The 18,598-nt window shown below is 45.5% G+C and overlaps 1 long non-coding RNA gene across 2 annotated transcripts in view; it reads right to left on the reverse strand.

Moving 5' to 3' along the window:
* Window positions 1-2,370: 2,370 nt before the first annotated feature.
* The window catches only part of LOC118770242, a 48,389-nt gene continuing 32,161 nt past the window's right edge, over window positions 2,371-18,598 (reverse strand). Inside the window, exons 1-3 of one of the 2 annotated variants that reach the window (XR_005004549.1) lie at window positions 15,548-15,703; window positions 8,571-8,644; window positions 2,371-2,447 (exon numbers count right to left, since the gene is read on the reverse strand). This is a non-coding gene — a long non-coding RNA (uncharacterized LOC118770242). Of the gene's footprint in view, window positions 2,448-8,570; window positions 8,645-15,547; window positions 15,704-18,598 lie in introns of those variants that run through there. The other variant, XR_005004548.1, reaches the window with a different exon arrangement.

The following is an 18,598-nucleotide window of genomic DNA, read 5'->3' on the forward strand; positions in this document are numbered from 1 at the left end:
TAGAGAAAATACATAAAACACCTTTATTTTAACAGATGGAACACACTACATAGCGTGTTTTCAGCAACAGCCTTCATCACTTTCATAATCATTAAGTGACACAGGCGACTTTGAGCTATGAAAAAACAGCTAATGTTACTCTAGCTCAGGACTAACGATCTCTACTGCTTTTCTCTCTCACTGTCGACAAGCAAACAAACAAGTCCTTGAAACTCATTCCGTGTCACTTAATTCAGACAGAATGCAGTGCTTGATGTGACATAAACCATAAATGTGAGCCCAGTGCGTGCCATTGACTATAATTAAATGTGACTGAGTGGGACACTGTGTATAGCGGCTTTCTGGGGTTACTCCTGACCAGGAGGTTATAGGTTCCAGTCCTGGGTGACGTTGCCGCTGGGGTACTCTTGAACAGAGTTGATGTCAGACGGTGGATACATCTAATGTGTTTATGGACCCCCCCCGGCGCTGGGCACTGGCTGAGCTGTCATGACAACCGCGGTCGGCCTTCGTCTCTGACCTCCTGCCACAGCTCGGGGGAGTGACTTTGGTCATTTAGCTGAAGCACAAACAGGAAATGACAGATTAAGACATTCCTCGGCCCGATTTTCAGCCCTGTCTGTTCCCCTCAGCACTGGGGAGGCTTCTAAAAGAGCCGGGGAAGAATGTGCTGGAGGGAGTGTTTTTTAAAAAAGAATGAATTCAATTCATCCTTTCCCCTCTTGGTGGAACTCCTTCATGGATGACAGGCTTTTAACGCAAGGCCTCTGATCGCGCAAAAGCCTCCATCACACTGATCTCAGATCAAGCAGCACCTCTAACGTGAAGCCTCCAATCATTCACCGATTTCCACTGAACTGATCTCAGATCAGGCAGCACCTCTAAGCCCCTGATTGCACACTGCATTCTTTCATGCACTATGCAGCACAGGTTAACCCCTCCTACAATGTCAGTCCTAACCATGGCCAATGGGGGAATGATGGAAAACCTTGTGGCCCCACCCGTGTGGGCGGAGATAGCCAGAGGAGAGAGAGCAACCTTCATATTTTAATGTTATCTGCATGCCCTCTGTCTGGTGGGTAAACAACAGCAGGGCGTGACAGGACACTCTCACCCCTATCTGTCTCGCCCCCACAGGAAGTGACCCGGCTGGCCCACCCTCTTCAGACACACTGCCGTTCCCCCCACTTCCTGTCCCAGCCCTGTTAAGATCTCTAACTTCCTGACGGCGTGCTTTAATCCCTGCGTTTGGATGCACCCTGCGCTTCTTGTCTGTGCCAGGCTGTGTGTGTGTGTGCAGAAAGCTGCTGCTGCTGCTGCTGGAGGGCTGGGAAAGCACTATGTTGGCCCGGATGCAGACAGCCGCTCTCGCAGTGGCCTGGGTCTAAATCTCCTGGTCCGGCTCTCGTCACCGATGACCCGAGAGTGCTGGATCGACGGCTGCCAGGCTGCCTGTGGGCCCCCCCTCGTGGAGGATTCTGACTCCCTCAGCTGTCTGTACGGCTGCCAGTGCGGCCCCAGAGCCAGCTCTCCGCCTGACGACTGTCCAGCATGTGGCTCATCCTCCCCAGAGCGGAGTGTTTCTGCAGCTCATCCATCCCACTGATGTGGACTGAGACACCGTTGAGCCTTATTTCCTCCTGGTTCATCCCATTCCCACCCAGGCAGGGGTGTTGGCTTGATTAACTTCTCACCAAGAAGGTTATACTGGTTCACTGCCTTCCTACCCCACAACAAGGTAATGGTTCACCGCACTGAAGCTACTGATCGACACCATTCCTCCTCCAGAACAATATCTTGGTTCACCGCTCCCCTAAGAATATGGTCTTGGTTCATCCCTTTCCCCGCAGAAGAGAGTCTTGGTTAGTAAACCCCCCACCCTCCCCACCCACCCAGAATACAATTTTGGTTCACCCCATCAACCCCCAGATTAGGGTCCTCACAGTTCATCCCACCCCCCCAAAATAGGTCTGGGACTTGGTTCCTCCTACCCCCCATCAGAATATGGCCTTGGCTCTGGGCCTCATCCTGTACACTGCTGCCCTATGATTACCACTAACCCCTAACTTCCTGCCACCAGAGCACATGTGCCAGCCTAAATATACCAGCTGCATTTAACTACAACGCAAAGCTGAAAAAACACAGGCCTTATACGCTGTGGGAACCTGCCCTGAACAACACTGAGGTCATCTGATAACAAAAAGACCGACAGCTTCACACTCAGACAAGCGTATTCTCATAAAGTGCCAAAATCGATCATTGCACCTGAATGTGCTCCACTGTAAGTGCTAGCAGGAATGGTATTCGTTAGCATACACTGTTAGCATGAACAGGACATGTCATGCTCCAGGGGAGTGCACTTACTGGAGGAAGCCGAATCTGTCGATGACTTTGTACAGGTGGAAGTTGGCATCCTCCCAGGGCTCCACCGTCGCTCCCTCCTTCCCCTGCAATTTAAGGGTTAAACCAGCAGTTAAAACAGTTTCTTTCCACATTAACACTTTTAATTACATTTCGATATTTCCTTAGCAATGAGAACATTCTGCCATGCTGTTTTTTTAATATCTTGATAGTTTTCAATTACGCAACAAACAAGTTTTGAAAGGAGAGAGATTGGCTGTGTTTGAACTTGGATAACGTGCACACAGCAAGCTGATTAGACCGATTCATCTGCAAGAGAATTCCCAGACACAAGAAGCACAATGTGAAAGAAACAGACGAGAACAGCTCAGACAGCTAAATGGCACAGTAATGAATACATCTGACATTTCCAATGCTCCTGTTTCATCCCATAGATCATCTATATTACTGTTCTTCCATAGATATGCTATAATTATTATTGCTTTGCGTCTGCGTTTGATACCGCTTATTTTTACCTCCATCAGACGGATGTAATTATTAGCTCTTTGGAAATGAGCTCAAAGTGAGGTGTAAATTGGGAGGGAGGCAGTTCTTAAGCCTGGTCAGAGGCTGTGCTGAAACCCTGAATAGATGCACCTGTTCCACGGGAGAGTGCTGAAATCTGTCTGTGCTCAGGTTGTTCTCTACAGCGTGAGACAGGATGGGGTTTTATATTTTCTGCAAGGCTGCACCAAGCAGACACCACACCACCTCTGACACAAAAAATATGCACAATCATAAAGGGTAGAGCAAAGAGACATACAGGAGAGGAGGTGAAGACTGTTTCTACAGGAGACAGAGACAGTTTTTCTACGAGAGAGAGAGATGGTGTCTCTACAAGAGGAGAGAGACAGACAGCGTTTCTACAAGAGAGGAGAGAAGGAGAGAGGCAGTGCTCCTACAGCAGAGAGGAGATAATGCCTTTTCAGGAAAAAGGAGAGAGTGTTGGTTATAAACATTGAGAAAAGTCTGGACCCACCTAAAACAAAGTGATCAAAACACACTCCATCTTAAAGCCCTTAAATACCCAGAGCTGAACCGAGAAAAGAGTCCACTCAGCCAGCTGGTCCTGAAGCTCACTGAGCAAGCCAACACCAACATCAGTCATCGTCAGGAGAGCACTGGAGTAACAATTCCAATTAGAGTATACCAAATTATAAAATGCCTCAAACATACTTATCTGGAACATTGAGAAACACACACTGAAATACAAATTAAAATGGAGTGCAACTCGAGCCAAAAAATAGATTACACCCTGGCAGGATATCTGACCATGGTCAAAAATAGAGAACAGAGGCACATCTTGACCAAATATCTCCTCACCACTTGGCCGTTGAAAAGGGCCGACACAGGCAAACTTTGGCATGTCAGGGAAGACAGGCTCTGTGAACACTACAATACAGGGGCAGCTGAGACAGAGATCCACTCTTCTTAAATGTAATAAATACTCCCATGCAAGGGAAATATTCATTTTGAACATTAAACCAGTCCTCCCACACTTCAACCAACTGACTGACACAGACAAAATGTCAGTCATACTAGAAGAAGGGCCAACAGCCCCACTAGCAGCCCAGTTTGTGGCCACACCCCTTAGCCTGAGGGACAGTGAGTGCCCTGTGGTGCAACACCAATAGTAAATTGAAAGGTACATATTAATCATATTCAATAATTCATTAATTAATAAATAATACAACAGTTAAATAATAATAGTTAAATTTACAGTCAACTGTTAGATATACCATGCATTGTTGAGTATTGTTTATTGTTTATTAATTTAACCAGTCTGTGTATGTGATTTCTTTTCATTTGTATGGTTACATTAATTTGATGTATTGTTCATCTTCTTGCCTTGGCACAACAATTGTCTGTCCTGCCAATAAAGCTAAATTGACCCTGAGTGTTTCTACAGGAGAGAATAGAGGGAAACAGCGTCACTACAGGACAAGATGTGTGAATAATACCAGTAACTTTTCGTTTAAAAAATGTAGCTGCATTTTCTTCTTTCTTCTCTCGGCATCCACCTCCAGAAAACAGAAAAGCACATCGAGTCCCACCACTCGACCACTAAGGCCCTTTCACTCTGATAAAGCGCCTTGACTCCCTGAGTCTCTGGCATCTGCAACGTTCGACCATGACGATATCTCCCTGGCGTTTCCACGGGTTAGCGAGGGTCAGAACCCTCAATGCTCACTGCCAGGTCAGATCTCATAGCGCTCAAGCCGATGTGCTCCAACGCACACCCTCCCCAGCAGAGCTCCACTCCCGAGCAATGCTCTCAGGCCTCATAACCACTGCAATTGCTCACAGATTCAATCCATCGCTCAACAGATCTGATTTCAAGACTGATTTTCTCTCAGACCTTTGACATACAGTGGGGGGAAAAATGTTGCATTTCGGAAAAAAAAACATCATGTCAAAGGCTTTCTGACATTATAAAACGCTTAAAATATGTTTAGTTAGATTTCTCTCTTGAGCTAATCTAATGAGAGTGCTCTTCACAGTCTGTGAATGTCAAACATCTCTGTGACATGACACGCATTGCTTTCTTTGAGCACTGTTTCTCATTCGCAGCCTGGCTGAGGGCTTAGTTTAATGACTTCAGGCTGAAAATGAAAAGGGGTAGCCTGACAGCATAATCACACGCCAGTGCCGACCGGTCTAATCGGCCTCGAGAAAGTCATTTGACTGCTGCGTCCGTGTTACTTGGGTATAATGTGGCTTCATGATCATCAATCAAACCTGTGGGAGCTGTGTTTTCTGCATCGATTTTAAACACCTGGGAAAAGTGGTTCTTTGTACACAGAGGGGCGGGCAGCCTCTGCCTTAAAACCCCAGCAGAAATCAAGATGTTGGTCCAACTCAGACTGAAAGGGTGATGGATGAACCACACAGGCTCACGGGGTGCGTTCCCAATCAGCGCCCTCAATCCGGCCTCCCTCGTGGGTTGTATTTATAAATCAGCTGCATCCACCGCTCTCGCATGTTGCATTCATAAATCAGCTTTAGGTCTTGGTCCTTGTTTCATATTATTGAGCAACCTAAGGGTCATGTATTTTTACCTCTTTTCATGTTTGGCATTTAATGATTTTTGACTGAAAGGTTCCACATTCATCTCATAATTAAAAAAAAATAAAAAATTAAAATAAAAAAAAACTTAAAGGGAAGTCGGAGTTGCTACCTAAGGACAGTTGTTTCACTGCTATGTATCGCTATGTGTTATGGATATTGTGATCTAGTGAAAGAGTGAGATATGTGGTAGTGTATGTACTTGATTTTCCATAGTTTTCTAGGCTGTCAAGTTTCAGATTAGCACAACTTAACCTGTCATAGTGCTTGAATGGTCTTGTGTGTTGCTGGGTCTGGGAGTGGTGTTAGCCTGATCTGACACTGCTGCTCATTTAACTTGGACAGAAAAACTTCTGTTCTCTTGTGCCAGAAGATGCTCTGGATAAGAGCGTCTGCTAAATGAATGTACTGTACTATAATGTAATGTATCAGACTTCCTGTCTGTACATACATCACTTCCTGTTGATGGAATTCTGTGCATGCCTGCCACAGGAGCCAAAGACCCATTCTGCATATTATTTCAAATTTCCACATAACAGTGCTTTCCATAAACAGAACATTCCTCTACAAGGGCAACCAACATTAAACCATGCCACGACTGTAAAACATAACCCATGGAAGAAAGCGTACCTCTTCACCCGTACTTAATTCTGGCATTTTTTGTTAATCAGAAGGGACACAATGAGTTGCTTAAACACTACACAATGTCCCAGAATGAAAAGCTATTATTTTTTAAATGTCAGACATTAAATAAATTGTGTGACCCGAAAGCTATTATTAGCATCTCTTCTTGCCATAGTAATGAGAGCGCTTATTGAGCAGGAGGTCAAACACCATGATGGAATGAGAAGAGCCATTAGACCCTTTCTGTTTCATTGTAATAAAGAATTAGAGGCTTATCTCACAGGGTCAAACATCATAATGAAATTATACTCGGTGTCAGACTGTGTGCTTTTCTACTCTCTGTTAATGAGCTGACTTGATTAAACTGTCAGCCTGAAAAAAAGACAAAGGCCAATTTATAATGCTGTGCTTCAGAGAAGAGCTCACTTCCATTGACAGGCCACTGAGCACGCTGCTTAGTTGCATTTTCAGAAGGCTGCTGCAGTCTCAAAGCCATCACTGACCATACTTAAGAGGAGACAAACCCCCCTCATTTACCAAGAAGTGGAGAAACTTCACTCATGAATAAAAGTTGAGACAAACCACCTCACTCACCAATGAGACTAACCCCTCATTCACAAAGAAGTGAAGGAACTAACCCTCCTCACTCATGATGGACAGAGGAAACTAAACCTCTAACTCACTAAGAAAAGAGGAGGCTACCCAATCATTCACCAATGGCAACTAACCTGCTCATCCACTAAATACTGAGAAGAGAGAGCCTCTTGATCCATGATGGACAGAAGAGACTAAAATCCTCAATCACAAAATACAGAGTAGACTAATCCTCCTCTCTCAAAAAGAGAAATGGAGAATACCCGGTCACTCCTGATGGAAAGAAGAGACTAACCCCCCTAATTCATCAAGGGCAAGACTAACACCCTTACTTGTGATGGACAGAGGAGATTAATCTCACTAATTTACCAAAATCAAGGAGAATAACTCCCCTCTCTTACAAAGGACAGAGGGGACTAACCCCCACCTCTCACTGAGGACAGAGGGGACTAACCCCCATCTCTCACCGAGGTCAGAGGAGAATATCCCCCATGTCTCACTGAGGACAGAGGGGACTAACCCTAGGGCTTAAAGCAACTAAATTTTCTGAGCCTTTTTTTGGTGGGGTGTAACAAAATAGGACGCACGTACATTTAGGGTCAGCACAACAGCTGTAATTCAAAATTGTGGAACAAAAAAAAAGATACATTAATAATTAATAATAATAATTTTGTACTACCCTGCTCAAATTAAAAGTGCTCCCTTTTTACTTAAATGCTATTGAAAATGAAAAGTGCAACTTCAATAAAACTTGGTCGAGTAGCAAGATTCTGTGTTACAACTTTGTCCAAGTCATTAACATAGAATCGGACCAAGACATTGAAAATTCTGTCCATGTTGCGGTTTGTGGACTCGTCAACGTTCAGTGAAAACATCTGTTTTGACAGCTTGTGCGCTAAACATTGCCTAATGTGATAGGCAATGCCGGGAGTGGATAGGTAGCTGGCCTGTGTATTTGACACGCTAAGATTGGAGAGTGCAGTTCTATCCTGTGATGTTTTGCACAGGTCAACTGCGCTGGCGCTATCCTGAAAGACAGGTCATGTTCCGCTCTAAATGCAGACTTTATGATTGCACACGCGGTGTTGGATAGATGAAGCAGCAGCAGCTCCAGCAGCCACAGCTCCCAGCAACGCTGATGTGTAACGAAGAGCCCGAACAGCTGCTTTGTGTGAGGGAAGTATCTGTATCATGCCTATACAATGCCTTTTGCCGCTTGTCCCAATCTGTATTTTTTTATTTTTTTGAACACATGGTGCAAAGCAGGTCCCGGGCTTGTTTAATTTGCTTGAACATAAGCCAAACGTTTGTCAGTCATTATCGTTTTCATCTAACCAAGCCTATCGCCATTTATTTTTCAATCCCCATTCTATTGTGCTTGTGTCTGCATCAACCTTCACACGTTTCACTTCCATGCTCCATCTATTTCAATGCATGCTAGCCTAATTGTGCGGTAATCAACTGATACAGTCCCCGCAAATACTTCCTGGCACCGCCTCACAGAAAGCTGAAACTAGTTGCCAATTGGATAAGAACAGTGCTCTCGTGCCAGTAAGTCGCCTACATTGGTTAAAACTCATCCGAAAAAACAAATAAAATTTTAATAAAATTGTGTTCCAGTCTGGTAATATCAGAGCTCATATATGCGTGTAATTCACTGCCTGATCTAAAATCTCTGCACGCCAGCTTTCTGGCGTGGGGCCAGAGATTTTTATCCCATGTAACCCCCATCTCTCACAGTGGACAGAGGGGACTAACCCCCATCTCTCACCGAGGTCAGAGAGGACTGACCCCCATGTCTCACCAAGGACTAACCCTTCAGCAGGAAAAGCAGACTGCATGTCAGCAAGGTGTTACAGGGCAGATTTAACCCAGCGGAGACTCACCTTGTCATATTTGGCCACAATCTCCGCCCGCTCCTGGTCAAGTTTAATGGCAGCATCCTGCTCCGTATCAGAAGCTGAGGGAAGATAGGAAGAACAAGAGCCTTGGTTAGTTTCATCATCTTCCACATGACAGGGCTGGATCCATTTCACAATTCAATTTTACAACTTCACAATAAATTCGCAATTTCAAGTTTAACGATCTGTGTTAAAATAACACCGTTTAGCATTCTCAACATCATATGCGCATGAATGCTTCTTCAACATGTCCATTTAGATTTTTTGCCCCTTGTCAACCCCCACAGAATACCAACATAAACAGAAAAACCTCCCTAAAAATTACCACTACCTTAAGTCGTTGTTATAGAATGCGAAGAACAGTGTTTTTTTTTACCTGTACAGACATCACTGTTAGTCATGGGTGTAACGAAAGAGTCTTGCTGTATGAAATGAAATGTAAGAAGTTTATAGCAAAGCCTGAGACAGAAGCTTTCTTACTTTATGAGAAACGCAGAGGAGGACAGTGGGGGGAGGCCTTGTTGCCAGGAAACCAGTGGTGAGGGGGCAGGTGACATCACAAAACCCCTGCTGCTTCCTGGTTTTATTATATCACTTACCCATGTATTTAGCAGATGCAGTCATACAGGCAAATTTGCATTACTGCCATTATACACCACTATGCATTGCATTTCAGGATCTCCGTTAAATGGAGTCATTTAGTGCTTATGTTAAAGCAGAAGTACACCTGGAAAATTTTAGGTAGGGTTCAACTGCCCAATGGTAAAGCACTACTGCAACACCAGGAGATTAACTTCCAGGACCTCCAAGTAATGAGTACAATATCATGAATGCAGCTTCACACTGCTTGTCACCAAAACCTGGCCAACCACTTCCCCCCACACCCCCAGACCAGCTTACCTTACATCGCATTAATTAGTATAAAACAGCATTTTCAATTTCCTCAGTTTCAAAGCTGAAGGCTGAAGAAGTCATAGATTAACAGTTGAGCAGGGAAAAAAAACTGGCGAACACACAGGATCATTTACTTTGGAAGGAACTCGGGTGGAGAGCACAGTACCGCACAATGTGGAGCCAAAGGAAAGCTGCCCTAGCCAGCAAATTAACCGCACCATTACAGAACACCTTTCATGAAGGGCTGGCGCTGAAAGATACCCGTTTAAACGCGGCTTGGCTAATTTGCCTCCGTTTCAACGGCCAGCGTTGAGATTGGGCCGGCTGCTTTCGGGCCGGCTGCTTTCAGGCCGCTGCTTTGGGGAGGGCGCCCGGCGGCAGACACTCCGGCCCTCTGTCTGGTCCCACCGCAGTGTAACAAAGTTTCCAGGACACATTTCCTTTAAACGGAACTGAACGTGTCTGCAGGGGTGCCTTGGGCACCTTCAGGAAGGTTAAAGCTTCCTCTCAAAATCAGTCGTGTCTTGTCTGCGGCCCACTCTCTCTTGCTTGGGTCCACGGCGCTCATCTTCTTAGCCCTGAGCGAGGCCCACTAATTAGAAATGCAAATCTCTCTGGCGTTTTTCGATCCCTCACAGGGCTGGTTCCGAGTAGCAGCACAGGAAATAAATCATAACGTTTATCTGCATATAGAGTGCAGCGGTATTGAGCGCGCATGATGGAGAGCGGATTGCTTTCATCATGAGGCATGGCTTTCCCCCTGACTTTCTGCTCCGTTGCAGTGGAACTGAGGAGACATACTGTCTCTGCTGCACTCAGCACCCATATCAGGCCTGTGGTATCTGCAGGAGAACCTGACCATGAGTGGACTACTGAATACTGGCATGCTGGAAAGTACCTCTGGCCAGCCGAAGGCACAGTCTTCCTGTTTCTGTTCCTCCTTTGACGCAATTCCACGTCCCCTTTTCACTTGTGAACACTGTCAGATAGAGACTGGGCAGATGTACAAACCTGCTTCACACTCAGCTGTGAAGGCTTCTTATTTTAGACACCAGGGGAGAAGATTATTGAGTGTCATTTAATATCTGGAGCTTGAAATTTGCTCAAAGGATTTGAGAGTCAAACCCAGGGAGAGTCTTTGGTGGGACTGATAGTCCTGTCAAAGCTGACTTCCACATGTTTGGTTTGTCCACCCAATCACTTTTTAGCTGGCCTGAATTATCCCAGAAACTAGGGAGCCCTATAAAATTCAATGAAAGAGCTGAGGTCACAACTGTCAACTTAGCCATGGAAGCCATTCCTTATCAAAATCTTGCACTGACTACCCACAGACAGCTTTGCAAGTGGACTTCTGTATTTATGTTGCCCTAAATTCCTGATTTCTTTCTGCATATCATTAAGTGGGAAAATTATTGTGAAAAGGAGTAAGGAGGTACACCTTGTTCAGGGCTACTACACAACATGCTCACCCAACCACAAATCAAACCCATAACCATCTGGCTACAAGTTCCCTGCTGGTGTCTTTGAGTCCCCATGGGCCACAAAGCATCCCTAGGGCTCACCTGTGGACACCTTTGGATGTGCCTTGCTTTGTGTGAACATAGATCTGAGCCAATTCGACCATCAAACCCAAAAGAACAAGACTGCACCATCATCGGACGCCAAAACCAACCGTTCAACTATGTTGGCAGGTAAAAACAGTCCAGCTGCATGTTCTGAAGCAGCCAGAGTGCAACAGAAATAAGGTGTGAGTTACAGGCTTGAAATCCTCCATGCTCCCGGGAGATGGACCAGGCATTGGTATTTCATCTGAAAACTTTGATGTGCTGGCAGAAGACTGCTGGCAATCATGAAATATGCAGGCATTTTGCCAGGCCAGAGGATAAATGTGTTTTTTTAAAACAGAAGAAACTGAAGAAACACAACAAATCACTGCACATGAAATCATAATTTTTCCACACTGAATTCTGGTGCAGACCTTAAACAAATGGCATTAAACAGAAGCTGCTGCAAGCATGACATTATGAAAGTATTACAAAATAATGGAAGCTGTGGGGAAGTCCAGACTCACTGGGTCTGACTGAAATTTCAGTCACATGAATCAGTTTGTCACACAAATACCTCCCACCAGACATTGATCCACTGGACTATCATGAACTTAATCCATCTCTGAAATGCTGGTGACAAGCATATTAAAATAAAATTAGAATATCTTTTAATAACCCACCCAATGGAGTGCAGAGACACTCTTCTGCTGACCCCATGAGACAGCATCCACCGATCGCACTGCACTTCCTTTGCCTATCAACCAATTGAAAGCTGCTGTCCACAAATCGCACTATGCTACCTTTCCCTGTCTACCAATTAAAAGCTGCAATTAACTCCCATCATACTGGGACAGAAGTGTTTACAGTTTTTAATAATTTAGATTCTTCTCTAGCAGGAAGTATTCCACATTCCCCATGTCCACTTCCTTCCTGTGCTCCCAGAATTCAACAGACGAAGTATGTGGTGCAAAGTTAGTGGCATGTGCACAGAATTGTAGATCATCTGGACACATGTACCATTCTTGATATCAGTGAATGTTTTTGAGTGGACTGTGACAAAATGTGAATTGTACAAGAAAAAGGCACTTCCCATCTGGAGCCAAATGTATTGGGTGACACGGAGTGGGGGAGGGTCGCGAATCGGACACACACAGTGGGGAAACTGCTTTAAACAACACGTCGAAAACAACACTTCTTTCCTCCAATTCCTGTTTCCATGGCACTGTTGGATGACATTCCTTAACGTCAAAAGGACTTAGATCCGTTCCTAAAACAAGACATTGCTCTGATTCAAGACAGCTATTTGCATTCTAAAACTGGTGCTTTTAAGCTTGCGATCACTTTTTTTCCCCACACACACACACAGATTTGCGTAGCACTGGCATCCAAACAGCAGGTTTTTATGTTTCAGGCTTTGGTGAACAGCTCCCTGAATGCGCTGTCTCTGCCTCAATTCAGCTCCACAGGGAGAAAGCCCTCACACAAGCCCTTTTTTGTGTGCCTGAGCACACAGGCGGCATTTTTCGCTGCTCAAGTATGCCACTCGGGCTGAAGGACGCCCCGTTCACCGTACGGCCCTCTCGCGTCTGCACTCAAGCCCCTTCAGGGCTGCGGTGAGGGGGGAGAACAGCTGGGACTCATCCACACAGCTGCCGGACAGACAGCCCACGGACAAAACGCTTACTCTGACCAGCACCGCTTAAACACAAGCCCTAACCCACACTGTTTAAAGTGAGGCCTGCCTTGATCTCTAAAGCACAAATTAAACATGGGAGAAGTATTTTGTGGGGCATACCAAGCATTTATCAATCAGATTAATGTGCTTGCCACTTTATCTAGACTAAATTTAATAAAGCTTACTTGTGTAAATAAATAACAGAGTTTTGTTTGCTAAAAATGGTTGAGACCACCTTTGACTGACAGAATATGGACAGCACTGTCACACAGTGGTATGCTCGTGGCCTTCCCTTGGCCAGGCCATGCTTTCTGCACTCAACATTTCTGTACAATGGAAGGCTGGAGGACTTTTCTGTGTATCGATGTATGAGGTCAACACACAATTCTTGTGTTTAGGTATTTTTATATAAATACAAATACAAATTCCCTCTAATATCTGCTGAAGGGGAACAAAATATTCAGATTTTGATGAAGCGTACTGAAATGTTTGACAACAGTCAGATACTGCTATGATGACACTGCAGAAAACCACCAAATTAAAACTTGTGGCTTCACTTTACACTCTTTGCGTCATACAAGATGCTGGTTTCGAATGTGCTCCTTTGAGGTGCCCGCTGCTAAATGTCAGCACTGGCTGTTTCATCTCTAGCAGCTCCTTCCCCTAGCTGCCCCCCCCCCTCATGGAGAACGGAGATGCGAATATTGGAAACAGCGGGTCGTTTGGGCACTTTTGCATGTCTGATAAAGCTATGATTAAAGTGTCTCTGCCAGCCTCATTTATTTCCATGTCCTGCTCATTCCCTCCCCACCCTGCTGCAACAGAAAAGCTCTCTTTATCCTCGTCAGGCACGCCGCGGGCGGGCGGTCCGAAAACGCTTTAAAGGACTTTCTTTTCCCTGCTCGGGGAACTGTGATGGGGGGGACGCTTTTTAACAGAATCCAAGTGTGATGAAATGGTCTTGCTTCTGAAGAATGATAAGACAAAACAAAAATAATTTCACTACGGGTTCTCTCCCATTGCAAGCCTCTGCAAACGAACTGACAAACTGCGGTCGCGCTGGACGGAGAAGCTTGTGGCGAAGCTCGTGGAAGGGGGTACACTGTAGCGCGCATGCTGATGCGAGGCGGGCTGCAGGGGAAACAAGCCCTCCTTTATCTGATCAGACAATAGCCAGCCTTCTGGGAGAGGAGAGGATCTTTACAGTAGTGCCTCCTTCTCCTTCTGTCTCTCTCAAATCCACCATCAAAACTCCTGTCAGGGGAGGGAGTTTAGCGTTTTTAAAAGGGGTTCGTTTGGGGTGGCGCTCCCTTTCTGCCTTTGGTTCGAGCCTTGGGGTTTGACGGAACTGGATTCTAGTTGAAAAATTAATTCACTCTTTGAAAGGCCCTGTCAACATCTGTCTGAAATTGGGCACTGAGGAATCCCAGCATGACGACAGATATCTGAAAGAAGTAAATACAACTTAAAAAAGGCAAACAGAAACTAGCAGAAGAGAACAACATGGTAATAACTGATGACATGATTCAAGACTCAGCAATGTAGGTTGAGGTGGGGTCAAGAGATACAATAGATGTTGCTTTGATCCCTGAAAAGGACTTAAAATTAGGCAGAGTGCTGTAGGACTGCTGTACCCCGAAGCATGGTACTTTGCTTTAGAAACTCATTACATTACATTATTGTCACTTGGCAGATGCTCTTATCCAGAGCGACATAGACAGTGCATCTAATAAAGTGGCATGAAAACTTTCATAAAATGGACACCGCAAATTATACATGAACAGGCATCAATAGTAAACATAGTGCTGAGACCACAAACGTATGCCTAGATTGACATGCAACTGTAAAGCAATATGTACAAATTAAGGACTCTCTCGTTCCAAATATAATGCTAACATACTACACACACACATGCGTAAACATACAAATGCCCAATTACTCCAGCAACAACAGTGCCAGGAAAAAACAGGCCTCTTGCTCTGTGTTATGAAAAAAGACATTTCTACAAGATAATAAGTAAGTAAGTGAAGTTAAGGTCAGAGTGCTGACTTCTAGACAATCTTTGGAGTACAAGGAGCTCAGACAGCTCAATTACCAGCCCCCTTCTCTCCTGACCCCCCACCCCCAGCTCCCCCTGTGCCCCCTCACCCTCACCACAGATGTCACACTCTGACAGGCACAGAAACAGACAGCTCCATTACGTCATCTCTTGGCCCAGCATACCAGTCATACCTGCTTAACGAAGCTGTGCAGGTGAAGCATGCCATGCCTGCTATATTCAGGAGACAGGTCCTACCCCCGGGACCATGGCTCTGCACCGCTGAGCCAGCATGGAACACCCCTTGCCTTAATGTAATCTAGCCTGATCTAGCCTTAACCTACATGCTTCCACAGACATATCACACTCAAGGACTGGGGAGATGTATGTAAGTGTTAAGCTTGAACAGGGTCCAGCTGTAACACTAAAAAACCAATCCATCACACAGAACACATAGACAGGAACAGCCCACATCTAATTTAATACTAAGTTGAATACATACATAGAAATGGAGTTTAATGCAAATTCTCTGTAAAATGTACATATGTAGAATCATACTTGAAAACATGAAATCAATAGAAAGGGGAAAGTCATTTGTTGGACATGCCATGCAAACACCAAACAGATTTCCCTTTAAAAAACACTTGAAAAGACAAATCCAGCACTTTTCTCTCAGTTAAATAACTTAAGAGAACACTGGGTGCACTTTGATGCATGTGGATCTGATCTCCACCCTTTAACACCACCTACCCCTAATTCTACATCTGTTAACCCAATCTTAGCCTGAGTATGGGATGCCTTCTCCTACCTCTCTTCAAGCTCTCCGAGCACTCCTCGAGATGACTCTGAACTTTAGTCCGCATCGGTGACACCGGAGCACCAAACCAACGAGCTCTTTAACCCATTCCAGAACCACGTCCCGGAACGGAACGTTCTCTCGCCTGAAAACGCGAACCTCTTACAGAGAACGAGAGCGAAGGAAAGAGGGAGAGATGGAGAGAGAGGAGAACAGAGGCACAGAGAGAGAGAGAGAGAGAAAGAGAGAGAGAGAGAGAGGGGGATGGCCCGTGCTGAGGCGTCCTTCTTGACGCTCAGAAGCGGGAGCGGGGAACGGGATGCTGGACGGTCTCCACCACAATGATGCTTTTTGTTTACGGGAGCGGGCCGTCCCCAGCGGCGCGTCACTCCCTGGTCCCACTCTCCGCATTCCTGACCCAGGATTAAACAAGAGGCGCTACTGAACGCCGTCCAGGAGATCGGGGACAGAGATGCGGCCAGAGCAGGCGAGGAGGGGGAGGGGGGGGGGGGGGGGGACAGGGAGAGAAAGAAAGAAGGAGGGGGGAGAGAAAGAGAGAGGGAGAAAAGAGAAAGGGAGAAAAAGAGGGAGAGAGACAGAAAAAAGGAGGGAGAGAGTGAGACAGAGAGCGAGAGATAGCTCTCTATCACATCCCTTTATCTCTACAGGAAGCACCGTATAACGATACAGCCAATGCTGACTCCATGTTTCAGAGCTCTTGCTAATGACCAAGGCCCATCAGGTTTAGGCTGAGCAGCAAGCCAGCAATCTTTACAGAAAGGCCATTTGTCTCAGAGACTGTCAAAGTAGTTTCTGCAAGGCTAAAGAAACAAAACAGCATGATCTACAAAGACATGAAGAGGTTGAGAAAAGCGTGGAAATGCCCTTTTCTCATTCACCAAGTAGGGAAAAATATAGGGAAAAACTATTCAGACTGAAGCGTTGAAGATTTGCATGGATTTACAGCTCAAAGTAAACAGCAGAGGACCAGTGATGATCTTGGTCGGTGGTGTCACATTCAGAAATGATTTCTCAGCGTCACAAAAAATCAAAATTCATGAGGGCACACTCCAGGACCACGACAATGTGACCGCTTGTCTGTCCTTGAAGTTGGACAAGGAGTCCATCCAATGAAACTCGGGCAGCAACCCCTCCGCTTTGCTTGGAACAACATGTTCACCCCGCCCCCCACCACTCTCCCACCTCAAAGAAGCACAGCACAGCCAGCAACACCAGCTGGACAATGTGAAGAGTTGGGAAATATGACATATTACGTGTCATATCAAATATATATCAGCACCAGAGGACCACACAGGCCTACATTCCCTTCAGACAAAAAAATGAGTGCTGACTTAACATGAATAAAGGAGAATAAATGTGTGAATCTGAAAAGTATACCTCTGTTCTGTTTGCCATGTTGTCTTTGAAGCAATGGTGTGGACAGAAGTGTGCCACGAGGACATGGACTGTGGTGCTGACTTGCTTTGGCTATGGGAAGCCCCCCATTTACCAGCATTCCCCGAGAAACTGAAGCTGATTAATCAACGCTGTGGACCTGCGCCGGGCCTGACCACTGTCCCGGGGAGCGGAAACTGGCGGAGCGCGAATTCAACTGAGGTTCATCCCGTCTCCATTTCCACGCCCGTGCCAATTACCATGTTGTCAATACTGACACCATTTTTTTTTGTACCACGTTTAATGGCCCATGAAATGACTCGCGGCTGTTCAAGGCAAAATATTTTGGTCTGCGGCCACAGAAGAGAGACATCGCAAAGCAACACAATTATCTGTGGCAAGAGAAACAGAGGGACAAATGGGGCATTGTTCTCCCTCGCCTCACGCAATGAAAAACAAGCGGGGCTTTTGTCTCCACGTGGCAACATGTGAAACCATCACTGATGGGAAATGTAACGGTTTGATGCCTATTGTAACGGTTTGATGCGTATTGTAACGGTTTGATGAGTATTGTAATGGTATGCCAGCTTTCTGAGGCCTGGTGAGTCCAGTGTGACTACAGTCCGTTTCATCCTTTTGGAGCGGATGTCCACTGCTGATAAGAGGTTGGACTGATGAAAGGAGCGAGGACATTGCTAAATGGAATGATTTAACAACCCAGCTGTTCTTTCTTCACAAACTAAGCATAAAGTATGCCACTGGTAGTTAGTAAACTACAGTCTGGATTTCTCCTCCTCTGTGGAAGGGAGCAGTTCACTTTTGCTACAACCTAGAGAGTAAAGCAAGCATGTTTAAAGGACACTGTAGTAGATCGATACTGAGAAGGTGTGATGGATGGCCATTCAGAAACGCAGCTTCATGCTTTTAACCACCAGCTACCTTGACTAGACCTGAGCCGTAACTCACCCACCTGCTAGTCAGTAAGTGTCAGTGCCAGAGCATGTGTGTGTGTGTGTGCTTGTGTGAGTCTGTGTGTATGAGTTTGTATCTGCTTGTGTGCGTGAGTGTGTGTAGCAACAACTTTTTTGTGTTAATCTGAAGAACAGCCATTGTTCCACCAGCCATCGTCTTGCGCCTGTCACATCTCACCGGTGTAATGACACACTGGTGACAGCAGTGTGGTCGGAGGAGAAAGAAATAGGCGCTGTCACTCAAGCCACCCCACTTCATTCATTCACACCTCCTACGCTGGGAGCTGCTCGTTACCGAGCAATTCCCCCAAACCAGGAAAGTTTGAGCTCAAGAACAAAATAAATGAGAAACCAGTTACCTATAAATGAGAAACATGCAGGCTAAAATTCCAGAGGCTAACGAATCCTAAACACACTGTCTGTCGTATTTCTCTACAATGCTCACCTTTGAAACAATGTGAGAAATGTTAAGAGGCTTCTCCCAATCTCATGAGTTAGCTGACGAACTACAGCGACGGCATATTCTGACTTCGTCCCTTTGGTGGCCCCTGGATGTCATTTGAATAATTGAAGGAACAGAATTCCCTGGCTAGAAAATATTACAGTGCTTTTAGAAAAAGAACATCTTCTGCGTTAATTATTTAAGCTGTCAGAGTTGAAGGTTATGACGCTGCTCAGAATTACTCAGACTACTTGA

The sequence above is a fragment of the Megalops cyprinoides genome, chromosome 23 (genome assembly GCF_013368585.1).
Source record: "Megalops cyprinoides isolate fMegCyp1 chromosome 23, fMegCyp1.pri, whole genome shotgun sequence".
Classification (NCBI taxonomy): Eukaryota; Metazoa; Chordata; class Actinopteri; order Elopiformes; family Megalopidae; genus Megalops; species Megalops cyprinoides.